This window comes from Cryptomeria japonica, chromosome 9 (genome assembly GCF_030272615.1).
Source record: "Cryptomeria japonica chromosome 9, Sugi_1.0, whole genome shotgun sequence".
NCBI classification, from domain to species: Eukaryota; Viridiplantae; Streptophyta; class Pinopsida; order Cupressales; family Cupressaceae; genus Cryptomeria; species Cryptomeria japonica.
Window position 1 is genome coordinate 407881625 of NC_081413.1, and position 18134 is coordinate 407899758.

Genomic DNA, 18134 nt, shown 5'->3' on the forward strand with positions numbered 1-18134 from the left:
TCTCTTATGTTTCCTTTATTCAGCTTTATCATGTATGATTAACTTATGTTAGAATGTTTAAGTGGATGAATGGAATTAACCTTAAATGTTTATATGCAGTTCTTTCTTGAATGTCATGTTGATCGAATGCATAAGTGGTTTAGATGAGATGTATCATAGATGCTAGTATGCAATCGTCTTTTAAAATGCAATGAATTTGAATATGAAGGAATGTAACTTAGAGTAATGAATTATACTCAGTTGTTGTTAAGGAATTTAAATATGCTTGGAAAGATCTCTTATGTTATGATGAAATCCTAGTGTATTAGAATGTTAGATGTATGGTTTGTAATTTTAAATGAAAAGCTTGAATGAAGAATATGAATGGATCTTAATGATGAATCTTCGCTTGTGATTTATATTTCCCTCTTTTGAAAGGAATTATCCTGATTATGAATTATCTCGTTATTAAGATATTCAGCTTTTGGATTAATTGTGTGAGTTAAGTGAATTGTGAAATTTAAGTAATCTCGTTGGGAAACTCTTTAGGTGTTAGTTGATGTCTTCCGCTATGTAATCTGAATCTTTGATATCTTGTTGCATCTTATGTGTTGTAACTTTATAAAAAAAAAAAAAAAAAAATTGCACTCTATTCTTGTGTTGTGGCTTAATCCCTTCGGGGTTTCTTGGCGGGGCATTACAGCAAGATCCAGAAGAACTTCTTCCTCCCCAAAACCCCCAAAACTCCTCTAAAAATCCTTTTTTTTTTTCCAACAAAACATTTTTCCAAAAATATCCATCCTCCAAAATTTTCCAAAAGTCTAGGTTATAAGGAAGAGTTGACCAAAATTTCATTTTTGGAATTAAAATTTTTATTTAAAAATAATTCTTTTCCAACTATATCAACAAATTAAATTGCTTTTCAATTCAAAATTGATTTTCTCACTCAACTGAAATTTAACCTTTCTATTTCAAAAATGCCAAAAGATTAAATTAATTCTATTGCAATTAAATTCAAATCTTTCTTTTTCAACAGCATATACAAAATGCATTAATATTAAAATTAACCATTTAATTGAACTTGCTCCCAATTTAAATCGAGCAATTCAAATTAACGATAAATCACATACAGAAATCCTGATTAATCTAGTCCATTAATCTTTAATGCACAAACACATATATAATCAAATTAAATACTAAGGACTAATTAATCAATTTAACCATACACACCATGCACGCAAACCAAGAAAGTCAACCAAACTGATGACTCGCAAACCCAACAAAAAGGGAATACTGATGACGACTGACGATGCTCACTTGAGCATGACTAAGGTCAACTAGGGTCTTACGACCACCTAATCCAATTCTAAGGATTAAAGAGGTACACTCAAACCTGCTAATCCAGGTGAAGACGAACCTCGCACTCATGCAGCTTTGTACCTGAAATCTCCTGCAACCAAGAGTCATACATGCATACATATATAAACTTAATGAAAGCGTTAGCCCGATATTAATATCACGAAATAGGAACACTAAACAACTTGCATACAACTAGTGTGAAAACCACATCAACAGCTATGCATTAAATCAAACATCTGACTATAACATTATATTAAGATAAACTAACCAAGATTAAACCGAGATTAGAAATTGATTAGGGCAGGGGTACTACATAATGCATGATTTGTAGTGGTTATAAATTATTGATATCAAAGAACATTTAAAACAAGCAATGATCATTAAAGTGGATCAAACTTGTTCTTTTGAAGAGGTGTCATGTGTCGTCCATTTAGTGTGGGAAAGGAATTCATCAATGTTCAAATCTTAAATTCATATATATAAGGATAAAGTATATTTCTTTAATAAAATAGAGATATGTGTTTATTTTTTAGTAATATTAAATTATTTTAGTTATGCTAGGGATCCATTACTTGAGTGAAAAGAAACTTGTATAATTTAATGTTATGCTTAAATCATTAAATGTAGATGTGAAATTATCTTAGTTGAATTAGTCTAAATTACTTGGTCCTCATGTAGAACAACTAATTTAATTTGGTGACTTGCAATAAGCATTTAGTCTTCATTGCCTTTCTTTTTTGTGGTAATGTAGTGGTGTACAATGTAATAATCATACTCCATGAGACATCATCTCATTATTTTTTATTAATATGACCAACCAATTTACTGGTGTCCACTAAACTTCTACCTTTGAAATATATGTACAAAAATATTAAATACTAAAAAATATATAATATTGTATTTTATTATATATAATACTACTTATACATTATTTATTTTATCTATATTTATACTATATTATATTATACAATCTCAAAACAATATAATATATATAATAAAAAGGAACCTATATATTATTAAATATTAAGCTACTTTTATTTTTCCACTATAAAATTATGCTTCATTTTGTGTGGGGTATATATTTATATCCACAAATAAGAGTTATTTTCATGTCTTATAGTTGAGAAAATCTTATGTTTTAAGATAAGTGTGCTCATGAGATGAACACATGACAATTATTATGCTAGATTATGTCATATATATATTAAATCCACCATTTTGATATAGACACTATTATTTTCAATATGGCACATTGACTTAATAAATAAGTTTTAATAGTTTGACATATGCACCTTTTTCTAATGTACTCAAAACACCATGTGGTTAGCATGATAAGCTAATATCTCCAAATTTACTCAGAAATCTACAATACTTTATCATCCAAAAAAAACAAGAGTATTGAAAACATGGTGAAAAAATAGGCAAAAATGATTTGATGGTTGGATGCATTGCAATAGTCTTGCAATGGATTTTTGTGCATGTGCACCGTAGATTTTAAAAGTTAGTTAATCCGTTTCAAATAAGAAACGCTTTTGACGTAATAATTAAATCGCCACCTAAAGTGATTCAAGCAATTTTACTTTCATTCCCAATTTTCCAACAATGCCAGTATATCCTTGCCAACGAACCATCACACATTATTATTTAAATCAATAATTAAAATTTAAAATCCAATTTGAATAGAAAAGGGTTTAAAATTTTCCCTTATGCAAATGCAACCTTTATGATGACGTGAAAATTGTTTAACCTTGTAGAGGGATAAGAACACCCCTTTTACACCTACAAAACTTAGCCAATTTAAAACTTATGATGCTATGATATATGTCAAGTCATGTTGTGGCCCTGGCTAATTTTTTTTTGTTTTTGAACAACTTGACTTCAAAATCGTCATCATAATAAATCTTTATGCATTTAGGGCCTAAACATAAAGTGGGTTGTTCTTTGATTTTGCAATTTTGAAACCTTTTTTGGAGACTAAAAATGGGTAAACTGCATCTGGAAGCACCCTAGAAAACTCATCAAAATTGATCATGAGGGCATGAGACTGAATAAGAAAAAATTCCATTTGACATGAAAATTGCTATTGATTAACGGTTTGCACAATTCCTCCTAGGGTGGGAAATTTTAAAGGTCAAAGGTGGTCTTTGGGGCTGATATTACCAAATGCAAACGTCAAACCTATCCAAACCCTGATTGCTTTGGACCTTGAAAAAATATCAAATCAAGACTTGGGGTCATGGCATTGAACATGTGTACTTATGTATATAAAGACAACATGACTACCAATTGGCATCTCATGACTATACACAAGCTGCAAATATAAATGGTCCAAATCGACAACTTAGGCATATCAACACTGTGTAGGCTACAAAATCTTCTCTAAACCTACCAACTGAGTGCATAAAATATGTGTCAAACCTAATTCTGGAAGCTTGTACCTTATCCAATGTACTCACTAAGTCATGTGAGTATGATTACCAAGCCATTTTACGTGACAATAAATAGGTTGAAAAATATTAGTGGTCAAAGATAGGCACTTAAGAAGATTCGGAAACTCCAATCAACAAAATCTTTCCCAAATCCACCAATTAAGTGAGTCAAAAACTTATCAAATCTGATTTTGGGAGTGTGTAACCGAGTGAGTGTGCCTACTTATGATACACAAGCATGTCCACCAAGTGCTTTTGCGTGGTTATCAACAAGCAAATTATGACCTTCCAAAGTAAGCTACTCAGGAAGATTTGTCAAGGTATGTTTCCGAGTGCTGCAACCAAAATGCTCATAATAGGCACCAAATTTTGAACATTTGAAGGTGCAAATAGTAAGTCAAAAGGAAATAAATATAAGTTTCCATAGCTATTTTATTTTCCTGTTTCTCTCAAATATGCTTTGAATGACATGGGAAATAGGAAAATATCTAATTTCAAAAGGGATATTTATTTTATAAAAATAGATATCCATTTTATTTTAAAAAATACCCACAACATCCCACAAAAAATACTTCAAAATTGCATGAGAATTAAGCTTTAGAATCCTAAACCTATATTTTTTATGCAAATCATGAGTTACGGGTGTTTATAAATTTCCCCCAACTTTTCCCTTATGCTAATAAATATTATTAATCTAAATTTGATAAAATAAAATGGGTATATCTAGAGCACTCTTAAGATTATAAAAATATAATATATATATATATATATATATATATATATATATATATATATATATATATATATATATATAGCTTTAAAATTAAATTCCTCATTATCATTTTAATAGATAGTTATTATTAATTTTCTACATACATTATTTTAGATTTCTAATAGATATACTTATTGAAAAACATCCATAATTTTTAAACTATTTGTCCTTTTCACTATAAACTTCATTTTTTACAATTTTTTTTTTTTAAATAAATTATATCTTTTATCAAGTTAAGTTGGCTAGAAATTTAATTTTGCTCTTTCAAAAATTGTAATAAAATTTTCATAATTAATTATTGACTCGCCATTTCTTTACAAAAATATTTATTGCATCACCTTGTGTGTTCTTTTCTTGTATCTCATTTATTTTAAAAAGAATGCTCATACTTAAGCTAGCCAAAATGACACTTACTTTTTATTATTTCCAAAAAAAAATAATAGTATCTTATTAAAATGATTAAAATATCTAATTTTCTCTAAATTAATTTAAATTTTTTTAAAATAGTACTTCATTAACTACATTCAATTTTCAATTTTTTTTATAACTACAATTTGATAACATGTCTAATTTTCACATAAAATTTGCTTTAAGTCAAAATATTCACTTTCTTTTTGCTTAGGAACACAATTTGAACCACCATGCTCTTGCATTCACCCATGATGTTAAAATGGTTTTATTTTATTGATGTACTCTCTTAATGAAATATAACTTTTCTCATTATTAAGATTGCTTGATAACTATAAAATAAAACCATTTTAAGATCATTAAGAGAGTACATTTATAAAATAAAGAGAGTAATATAGACATGATTTATCAAGGTCAAGTTAATAAAGAAGAAAATAATATAGACATAGATGTTGGTAACTTCAAAATATGAATAATTAAGTGGCTTGAGTTAATTAGAACTTATCATGGCAATTGTGGTATCATTATTAGATAATTATTCAGGACACTATTAATATTAAAATGTTGTAGACTTTTAAATTATGATTCTTTGAATAAACTATAAAATACTTAAGATAACCTAGTCTTTTATAAATAGACACAAATACAACATGTGACTAAAATATTTTCAATGATAATCATAATTAAGATAATGACCTTAAAAATTAAAATTAAATATTAATGAAAACATTAAAACATTAAAAAAAAAAGCTTATAAAATCTTAACTTTAATAAAAGTCCTTAAACTTAAAAGAACTATAAACCTTAAAAAAAAGAAGATAATCACGAAGGTTTGAACTTAGTTTCTAATATAAGTAAACAATGTGGTCGAAAAGGTATGAGGATTATGGCCTCTTAAATTGTCTCTTTTTTTTCAAAAATATGAGTTTTAAGGTGTTTGTAAATGCATCTTAAAAAACTAATCAAATTGTATACTATGATGTCTTGTCAATTAATATATGAACAATAATTCTCATGCTACCTTCTCTTACCATGGGTCCAAATAAAGAAAAGATGATGTTATTATACACACAGATATATAAACATTACATATTGAGGTTGACTTAATGTTTGTGCAATATTTAATAGATTGAAAAATATGACAATAGTTGTATTATGTAAAACATCTTTTCAATTGGGTGAAATGTAATTTCAAATTTGTATGACTAAATTTTAAATATAGAATTGCTTGAGTTTTGCTTGTGATTTTTATTATAATATGAGATTTTATAATAGATCAAAATAAAATTTTGAAAAAATACAGTGAAAATAAAGAATAGAATATAAATTCAGTTCTAATAAATTTAGAAAAGAATAAGCAACTCTTTACAATATAATCCATCAACTTATTCGTATTTCATATTCTCTTTCCTAGATTTTCGAGTATTGAATAAATAGATGAAATCAAGATTCGTCATTTACAAGAATGTTGATGATATGTACCACTATCAATTACACCTTAGTATGCGATGAGTACGTTGAAGAGGTGTGGAAGGTCAATTTGTGAAATTATGGATTATTTTTACATATATTTGTGTGGTACACGAGGTCAATTGGTAGTTCATTCAATATATGATGGTGCATGTCCAACAATGGTGTCAATGTAGAAGTAATGGCTTCAAATCGACTATGTATCCATTTACAAATAAAACCTCTAAATAAAGAAGATAATTAGGCTCCATTACCAATAGGTTCATGTTATGTTTCCAATAAGGAGGGAGGGAGATATAGAGGGAGGAAGAGTAAGAGAGAGAGATGGGAAGATAAGGAGAGAGAGAGAGAGAGAGAGAGAGAGAGAGAGAGAGAGAGAGAGAGAGAGAGAGAGCCGAACAAAGAGAAGTAAAGATAGACAAATAGAGATGGAGAGGGAGAGTCTAAATAGGAGAGATAGAGAGAGGGCAAGAGAGGTAGAGATTGTTAAAGTTAGAACTAGAAAGCTAAACAACTCAGATAACTGAAACTAGAAAAATTAAGAGAACAAGATACACAAATATTTATCTTGGGAAAACCCTCCACCTGAGGGTGAAAAACCCAGCCACACAAAAATCAGATTTTATTGAATGCTCAAATTTGAGTACAGAATTCTCACGCTTAACAAGCACTCATCTAACAATGATTGATAACACTTAAAACTTAGAAAACTTAAGACTTCCTAAAACTGCTCACAAATAAGATTATTGAAGATGATATGAAATCGAATCTTTACACACAAATGATCATCACTGAATATAAATAAGTATAACCCTTTTATTGAGACTTCATGCGATTCCCAGAATATTATCCGCAATCATCAATAGAATACAATGGAATGGCTCAAGACGATGCAAGGTCACGACAATATATATCATCCCATGAAAATCTCCAACTTCACAGCGGATGATCACCAAATACATAAATATATTGAATGCCTTCAACTTCCCACATCCACGACACAAGGCTAAGACTTGAATAGAAGAAACACAACCCAACATAACTCATAGCGGAGGTAGACGGAAGGCCAAGCGCTAAAAGATAGACGACAGTTACAACACTGACACCAAGCGCTAAAACTGAGCTACTCAACAGATGCAATACAAGCAGGAGAGACACAACTGCTAGCACACAAGAGACTCTCACGAAGCCGCTAGCCATACATACATAAGCGGTGGTAGTTATCATAATGAACAATAACCTTTCAACATACTTTGCAGTGATGAAATAAATTTCAATGAATGTAGAGCTCAAAATTGTTGAGCAAAATAGATGAACTGAGAGGAAGCGACAAGATGAAGAATCATCAGCAAAAAGATTTTCACAATCATCACAGGAAATGTAGTCTCCTGAAGCTACAACATTAATAGAGATAAAGAGAGATTAATAATTTATTAAATTTTACATAAATTAATTTCAAATAATATATTAATGTCCCTTGTTAATGTGGAAATGAAGATTTATCTTCCTATCAACAAGCGGAAAGGAGTGACTTGGAAGGAACTTGAGATAGGGTGGATGAAGGTCAATTTTAACAGGGCCTCTAGGGGCAATCTTTGCTCGAGTGGTGTGGGGCATGTGGCAAGAAATCATATTGGCAAAATTCTCAGTGATAAATCAAATTTTTTGGGTGAAACAACAAACAATATTATATGAACACTCTGCAGCTACTTCTGATCACAACTCTATTGAATCACTTCCACTTGATCTCTCTCTTGGTCCTAATGATTGTATCGCCTGGACTGTGGTTCGTCGTAGGCGGAAGGGGAGGTCCTCCCCCCTTGTCCTAACCTCTCCCTCTCAAGGCTTGGATGTCTCTTCCCCTCCTTGAGTTGAGTCTAGTTTGTTTTCTGATCTGATTATTGTGAAGGGGCTTGCTCCCTTGGTTTGTTTTGTCTTTTTGATAGTCTGTGACTATGTTAAGGGTCGGCGCCCTAGTTAACGCTGCCTTTTTAATAAAAAACAACCAATATTACCAAATTTCATGTTGCCCTCTTAGGATTAAAATGTGGACTAGAAGTAAATGCAACCCGAATGCATTTGGAAGACGATTCTCTAATCAAAGTTAATCTACTTTGCCAAAATTTGACTCCTAACTAGAAACTAAAAAGATGGTTAAAGCCTATTTAGGAGCTAATAGATAAGTTAGCATAATGCATAATATCCCATGTGTATCATGAAGGTAACATGTTGGCAGATGATTTAGCAAAGAAGGCAATTGGGTAATTTTATGCTACCAAGTCAAATCTTCCTCAGAGATAGGTTTTCATTACTAAGCTTGAATATGACTGGCTTTGATGAGATGGGAAGGTAATGAACATAATACACCATCTTAGTATTCAAACATGTGAACTAGTTTTGAGGGCCTTTTTGGGTTGTAAATTATGCCACAACATTTAAATCGATATCAAGAAAATCATTTGAGGGATCACCTGGGCATATTTTGTAGACATAAGCACTGGTTTGATGTTGGGGGATAGTGATTTGTTGGCTGGTCCTCTAGCCAACACATCGATTAAAGAATAATTTTGGCATCTCAAATGTGGGACATTGTCTGGTAGATTAATTATAGTTGCATGGCCCGAATTGACGCAATGAGAGGTACTAGGCATGATTGAGAGAATGTAAATTCTCGAGAAAGTGATCAGTGCACTGTGCAAGAATATATGATAGACTGGGAACTTCCATTTATGCATGAAAGTCGTATTTCTTGAAGGTTGAGTGTGTGACAAACATGGACAAACCATTAAGACTAGTCAGTAGGAAGAGGCAGATGTCATTCCTTGGTGAAGTAACTAAGAAGCATTTGGAGTGTGTATTTAAATCAACTCATGGAATGGTGATTCATGTGGTAAAGGTGATACCTGAGAATAGATTACAGACATAGGGTTAAATACCAATACATTTGTGATGTTTGTGGCTACCTAGGTGAGCTTGAGGATTTTTTGGAGAATGTTGGATTTGACAAAAGGATTTTGCTTCCTAAAGACTACTACATTGTCCAGTGTCGAGGCAAAGAAATTTACAACCTTCTCCTTATTAGCTCCATGGATCTCTCTCTTTACCATGAAGGATGGAAGTAGGGAAACAACACATTATGTTCCTCAAGAAGATGTTAGGCATGGCTTCTTATGGTGGAGAGGGGTGGCTACAAAACTATTTGGTGATTGAGGGCTTGGTGAGTAATGGTGAGGAGGATGAAATTTTTGGTGTGGAAATAAAAGAAGAAAGGGTGGATTCTAATCTGGGAAGATATTAATGGAAGAAGCAGAAGTTGTTGCACATGTTGATTGTGGATCAGAGTTCCCTATGAAAACTAGGGTGGCATCCAAAAAGCACGATTAGGTGGACAAGAGACCTTTGATGCTTGGTATGTCTTGGTCTCCTTTCTATGATGTTATAACTTGTTTGTCAAATATTATAAAATATATATTTTTTAGTATTGTGGGTTGGTAGTTTCTATGGGTCTCCATTGTTGAGATACATGTGTCTCAACCTTGCAATTTTCAGTAAATAGTTCCAAATATAGTTGGGAGGTTTCCCATGTGTAGGTGCCTTGAAAAAAGGTATATGAGTTGTCAAAAGATGCCTTGTCCATAGTATAATATAGGAGGGCCATTTTTAGAGATTATATGACACATTTCATGTTAGTTATGAGGGTCAAAAATAGGGGATAAGAGTTTGGATGTGAGTAACTATTTTTAACCTGGTTTTCTTATCTTGGAAAAACAAATGTCAAGGGTGGGCAACAAGTGTCATGGAGGTTTTTCCCATGGTATTGTAAAACCACAAATGGTTTCTAGGTTGTAAAATTCCTATATAATGAGGGCTTGGGGAGGAGTTTGTATGATGGAGTTTGGTTTGCAAGGCTGGGTGCTAGAAGGATGCTAGTGAAGTCTCTCCGAGCTTGAGTTGAGGTGATGCTCTTGTAAGAACTTGCATTGCAAGTGTATTGTAATCTCTTGTTGATTTGTTAATATATTATGCAGGTTTTAGAGTGTGGGGTTTTTTACCAGTATGGGTTTTCCCCACGATAATCACTGTGTTATGTGTTTATTGTTTTATTTCTACTCTATGTGCTTCTTGTGATCTCTGTAATAGTTAAGTTGAAATTTGCATAATCGTCCTCTCAAGATTAGCATAGGAAGCATTTCCGCACACCTTTGCTTCCTTACAAGTGGTATCAGAGCTTGGCCAGTTTTGGTTCTATTTGTTGGGTATAGGGTTTTTTGAGCTAATCAAGGTTTGAGTGGAAGCTTGTGCAGAGTATTTCATTTCTGTATTACAGGATCGTAAAGATGGCAAGCATATTAGGGAGGATTGATGTCGAAATTTTTTCTAGCACAAACTTTGAAATGTGGAAGCTAAAGAAGGAAGATCTGTTGATTGATTGAGATCTATGGGATGTGGTGGATGAGAATAAGTTGAGGCCCGCAGATCCGACTTTAGTTGCACAATATGACGTAATAGATAGAAAATCTAAAGGTCTCATAAGATTGTGTCTTGCAGACTCAATTCTGATTAATGTCCATGAAGAATCTACTGCGAAGAAGCTAAGTGAGATCTACCAAGCAAAATCACTTGTGAATAAAATTTTCTTGAGGAAGAAATTGTACTCCTTGAGAATGGAAGAATGTGGATGAATTTTTGAGCATCTGGAAAGTTTTAATATGTTGGTGACTCAGTTGAACTCAATAGGGGTACCAATGGATGAAGAAGAAAGGTGCCAAATCTTGTTATGTTCGTTGCCAGACTCATGGGATAGCCTTGTGATGGCTATAGGGAGCACTGTAGTTGTCTTGAAGATGGAGGATGTTGTTGGTTCTCTACTTTTTGAGGAGATGAGAAGGAAGGTCTCTTTGAATTCCAAAGAGGCTTTGAGTGTTCGAGGAAAACCAAAAGAAAGAGGCAAGAATGAAAAGCAAAATGGCCGTTCTAAGTCCAAGAATAAGGGGAGATCAAAATCTCCTGGTAAGTCCAAGGCATTTTGCTGGAATTGTGGAAAGCCCAGACATTTTCGAAAGGATTGTAAAGAAGAAAAGAAGAAAAAGAAGAAGAAGCAAGATTTTGATTCTGATTCTGAGTCTAAGAAGGAAGATGGAGATGCTTTTATTGCAGCCTTGGCCACTCGTGCATGTGACAATGCATGGTTGATAGACTCAAGTGCATCTTTCCACATGACTCCTATTAGAAACTAGTTTAGTAAGTATAAAAAATTTAATGGTGGTAAGGTGTATTTGGGTGATAACTCCTTTCTTGATATTGTTGGTCGTGGAAGTGTTCATGTTAAATTTTTTGATGGTAGAACTAGAAGATTTGATGGTGTCTTGCATATCCTAGGACTAGCAAGAAATTTTTTATCTGTTAGCAAACTCATAGATGCGGGTGTGCATGTACGGTTTTCTGAAGCAGGTGTGAAAATGGTGAGAGGTGCTACGATGATAGCAAAAGGAGGCAGAATGGGTACATTGTACCAGCTTGATGCATGCACAGCTGAGTGCAATAGCATTTTTGATAAGATTGTGATAAAGACTATGTTGGAAAAGGAGAGGGTGTCTCTTTCAGCAGATGGTCATGGTTTTTGGGTACCCAAGGGTGCTCTGTCTACCGAATCAAAGTTGCTTGCAGAGAAGACCATGTTGTGGCACCTAAGACTCGGTCACATAGGTGAGAAGGGTCTGTGAACTTTGAAAAATAAGAACCTTGTTAATGGGTTGAATGATTGCAATCTTGAATTTGATTTTTGTGAGCATTGTAATTATGGAAAACAAAACTGCATTCAGTTTTACTCCAGTTCTTATAAGTCTTCAAGTGTTTTTGATCTAATCCATTTGGATGTATTTGGTCCAATTGATGTTTCTTCTATTGGTAAATCAGTTTATTATGTTTTTTTCATTGATGATTTCAGTAGAAGAACATGGGTTTATTTTCTTAAGAGTAAAGTTGAATTTTTCAGTCATTTCAAAGAATTTAAAGTAATGGTTGAGTTGCAGACTGGAAAGAAGATAAAATGTTTAAGGACAGATAATGACGGTGAATATTGCTCCAATGATTTTGACACATTTTGTAAAGATTGTGGTATTAAGAGACAGAAGACAACTATGTATTCTCCACAACAGAATGGAGTTGCAAAAAGAATGAACAAGACCTTGATGGAGAAGGCTAGGAGTATGCTAAGTGGTGTTGGTCTAGAGCAAAAATTTTGGGCTGAAGTTGTAGCCACTGCCCACTACCTGATAAACAGGTCTCCTACATCAACTCTTGTTGATAAAACACCAATGGAAGCGTGGTTGGGCCACAAGCCTTCACTTAGTCATCTGAGAGTTTTTGGTTGTGAGGCATATGCTCATGTGCCAAAGGAGAAGCAGACAAAATTGGATAACAAAGTTGTTAAATGTATATTCATTGGATATAGTTATAGTGTGAAACGATACAAGCTTTGGGATCGTATTGCACAAAAGCTATTTTATTCCAGAAGTGTTATTTTTAGAGAAACTAAGTCTTCTTCTGTTACAGTGCAACCAGAACAAAAGGAAGAAAAGAAAGATGTGATTCAACTATCTGCTACACCTAAAAGAGTTGAATCGAGGCCCTTAGAAAGGCAGGAAGTTGATGAGAGCTCTACGAGTTCTGAATCATCAGAGGAAGAAGAGGAATCTGAACCTGAACTTGTTCGAAGGTCTACTAGACAAGCAAAACCACCTGAAAGGTATGGATATTCTCCTGATGATTGGAAATGCATATTTGCTTTGAATGCTAATATTGATGAACCGAAATCTGTAGAAGAGGCTCTTGGTATGAATGATTTAGAGACCTGGAAAATTGTCATGGATGAAGAGATGGCAACTCTTAAGAAGAATGACATGAGACCTTGTACCATTTCCTGAAGGATGAAAGCACGTTGGTTGCAAATGTGTGTTCAAAAAGAAGATAGGTTCAGATGGAAGAATTGAGAAGTACAAAGCACATTTGGTTGCAAAAGGTTACTCCCAGGTTGAGGGAGTAGATTATGGTGAGATTTTTTCTCTTGTAGCCAACATGACATCCATTCATTTCTTGCTTTCTATTGCAAGAGCTTATGATCTAGAGATCAAGCAAATGAATGTGAAAACCACTTTCCTTCATGGAGATTTGGAGGAAGAAATTTATATGACACAACCAAGGCACTATGCGGTAAAAGGTAAAAGTAATTTGGTTTGTAAGTTGAAGAAATCCTTGTATGGTTTAAAACAGAGTCCTAAGATATGGTACCAAAAGTTTGATACATATGTATTGAGTTTGGGGTTTGTGCGGTCTAAATCTGATCACTGTATATATTTCAAATCTGATGGTGATCGTTTCCTAGTTATTGCCTTGTATGTTGATGACATTTTGTTTATTGGGAAAGGAAAAGGTTTGATTGCAGAATTAAAATCTCAACTCTCGGCAAAATTTGATATGAAAGATCTTGGTGCAGCAAGACACATTCTGGGAATGGAGATTGTAAGGGATAGAAAAAACAAAAATCTTTAGATAGGCTAGAGTAAGTATGTTGGTACTATTCTGAGAAGATTTAATATGCAAGATTCTAGACCATTGAGTGTTCCTGTGATAATGGGAACAAAGATTTCTAGTTCACAGTGTCCTACATCCTCATTGGAGATGGAAGAGATGAGTTGAGTACCATACCAAAGTGATGTTGGAAGTTTTATGTATGCTATGGTTTGTACAACACCAGATATTGCCCAAGCCGTGGGAGTACTTTCCCGTTACATGTCTAATCCAGGAAGAGCACATTGGGATGCAGTAAAAAGAGTTTTTAGATACTTGCGGGGTACCTCAGAGTACTCTATATGTTTTCATGGAACAGGAAATGAGCATTCCTTGGATATTAGAGGCTATGTGGATTCAGACTAAGCTGGTGATGTTGATAGAAGAAGATCCACCAGTGCATATGTGTTTACATTATTTGGTGGTGCAATTAGTTGGATGAGCAAGCGACAGGCTGTGGTCACTTTGTCCACTACAGAGGCAGAGTATATGACAGCTACGCATGCCTGCAAGGAATCCATTTGGCTCAAGAGATTGTGTTTAGATATAGAGTTTAAACAGGGTGCAGTGACAATTTATAGTGACAGTCAGAGTGCAATCTACCTAGCGAAGAACCCGACTTTTCATGCTAGGACCAAACACATTGATGTACAATATCATTTTGTGAGAGATATGGTTGAGGATGACAGGGTGAAGCTGGAGAAGGTAGAAACTTTGGTGAATGTTGCTAATTCATTAACTAAGCCCGTGAGCACAGAGAAGTTCAGATGGTGTTCGGAGTCTATGGGCCTCTTGGCCCCTGACTGTTGAGTCCATGGTAATATGGATCCCCTGACTCTTGCAAGGTATTCGAGAAGTGGGAGAATGTTGAGATACATGTGTCTCAACCTTGCGATTTTCAGTAAATAGTTCCAAATATAGTTGGGAGGTTTCCCATGTGTCGGTGCCTTGGAAAAAGGTATATGAGTTGTCAAAAGATGCCTTGTCCATAGTATAATATAGGAGGGCCATTTTTAGAGATTATATGACACATTTCATGTTAGTTATGAGGGTCAAAAATAAGGGATAAGAGTTTGGACGTGAGTAACTATTTTTAACCTGGTTTTCTTATCTTGGAAAAACAAATGTCAAGGGTGGAAAACATGTTTCATGGAGGTTTTGCCTATGGTATTGTAAAACCACAAATGGTTTCCAGGTTGTAAAATTCCTATGTAATGAGGGCTTGGGGAGGAGTTTGTATGATGGAGTTTGGTTTGCAAGGCTGGGTGCTAGAAGGATGCTAGTGAAGTCTCTCCAAGCTTGAGTTGAGGTGATGCTCTTGTAAGAACTTGCATTGAAAGTTTATTGTGTCTTGTTGATTTGTTAATATATTATGCAGGTTTTAGAGTGTGGGGTTTTTCACCAGTATGGGTTTTCCCCACGATAATCACTGTGTTATGTGTTTATTGTTTTATTTCTACTCTAGCTTCTTGTGATCTTTGTAATAGTTAAGTTGAAATTTGCATAATCGTCCTCTCAAGATTAGCATAGGAAGCATTTCCACACACCTTTGCTTCCTTACATCCATTTTGGGTTAGGGAGACATTTTGAAGAATGTGTTAGTATTCAATTATCAATTATTTATTTGGGTAGGGTGGTTTTAGATGATAGCTTCTGGGTAGACAGTAGTTGATAGAGGTTGGTTTTCTATTGAACAATTGTAATACTAATTTTTTATACTAATTTATAGGTGCATCCCCTAGCTACTATTAATCAATAAAAAAAATTATATTTATATATTTAATAATTTATACTGTATAAAATATAATAATAAATCTATTTTATATATTTCATCATTATCTCCTTAGGCTTGTTGAACATTTTCTTCTATCGTTGTACTCCACAAAATCACATATTAATGGGGTATTTCATCAAACATTCTACTAGCATTGTCCAAAATTCTACATTTAATAGATATGCTAACAAGGTAGCTCATTTCAAAGAGGGTGGCCTAAAATCTAATGACATTCATATGTTTCATATGTTCATGGATTAACTTGCCTTGATGCAAGGCTTTCAAACTTTTATAGCCAAGAAAAGACAAGTGTTTGTATAATATATCTATAATAACTTCATTTCTCTACATTTGTGTGTTTTTGGAACTTGTTGGGTTTTCATTTCCACTTGACATAACATACTCATTAGATTGTTGCTCCTTGTAGACCTAGGGGTGATTCTCATAGTATTTCATTTATTACTCTAGTTCTAAATACACTTGGGCTAAGATAACACACATTTCTATGGCACCATTACCATTGGTTGCCCATGGAGATCAAAAGACAAAACTATGGTTGACAATTCATGATTAGCCCTAAGTAGCCCCAAAAATTCCTCCTTTTCTAAGTTGGTAGTTTATTAAAGATTATAATTTCATGAAGATTTGGTTTCATTTCTCCCATATCCTCTATCACTTTGTTTTCCTATTCATATGGCATCTTTTAAGCATTGTCATAATTTATATTATATTTTGGAGTATTGTTATGTTGGTGTTTCATCCTTTGCGTGTAGAAAAAACAAATTTTCATATTGGAATTTATATTTTGCACTCTAGATTTAGTCGCACATGACCTAGATGACAACATGTGACTTAGACTATAACTCATGACCTAGAGTACAGTGCATTGTGTAAATATCCATGCATCACGACCGCATCTTGGGTAGAGAGCTCCGTCTTTTGGGGCCAAGTTCTTATCTCCCTTCTATTTGTAATTTTGGATTGAATAGATATGCTAACAAGGTAGCTCATTTCAAAGAGGGTGGGCTAAAATCTAATGACATTCATATGTTCATGGATTAACTTGCCTTGATGCAAGGCTTTCAAACTTTTATAGCCAAGAAAAGACAAGTGTTTGTATAATGTATCTATAATAACTTCATTCCTCTACATTTGTGTGTTTTTGGAACTTGTTGGGTTTTCATTTCCACTTGACATGACATACTCATTAGATTGTTGCTCCTTGTAGACCTAGGGGTGATGCTCATAGTATTTCATTTATTACTCTAGTTCTAAATACACTTAGGCTAAGATAACACACATTTGTATGGCATCATTACCATTGGTTGCCCATGGAGATCAAAAGACAAGTGTTTGTATAGCCAAGAAAAGACAAGTGTTTGTATAATGTATCTATAATAACGTCATTCCTCTACATTTGTGTGTTTTTGGAACTTGTTGGGTTTTCATTTCCACTTGACATAACATACTCATTAGATTGTTGCTCCTTGTAGACCTAGGGGTGATGCTCATACTATTTCATTTATTACTCTAGTTCTAAATACACTTAGGCTAAGATAACACACATTTCTATGGCATCATTACCATTGGTTGCCCATGGAGATCAAAAGACAAAACTATGGTTGACAATTCATGATTAGCCCTAAGCAGCCCCAAAAATTCCTCCTTTTCTAAGTTGATAGTTTATTAAAGATTATAATTTCATGAAGATTTGGTTTCATTTCTCCCATATCCTCTATCACTTTGTTTTCCTATTCATATGGCATCTTTTCAGCATTGCCATAATTTATATTATATTTTGGATAATTGTTATGTTGGTGTTTCATCCTTTGCGTGTAGAAAACACAAATTTTCATATTGGAATTTATATTTTGCACTCTAGATTTAGTCGCACATGACCTAGATGACAACATGTGACTTAGACTATAACTTGTGACCTAGAGTACAGTGCATTGTGTAAATATCCATGCATCACGACCGCATCTTGGGTAGAGAGCTCCATCTTTTGGGGCCAAGTTCTTATCTCCCTTCTATTTGTAATTTTGGATTGAATAGATATGCTAACAAGGTAGCTCATTTCAAAGAGGGTGGGCTAAAATCTAATGACATTCATATGTCCATGGATTAACTTGCCTTGATGCAAGGCTTTCAAACTTTTATAGCCAAGAAAAGACAAGTGTTTGTATAATGTATCTATAATAACTTCATTCCTCTACATTTGTGTGTTTTTGGAACTTGTTGGGTTTTCATTTCCACTTGACATGACATACTCATTAGATTGTTGCTCCTTGTAGACCTAGGGGTGATGCTCATAGTATTTCATTTATTACTCTAGTTCTAAATACACTTAGGCTAAGATAACACACATTTGTAT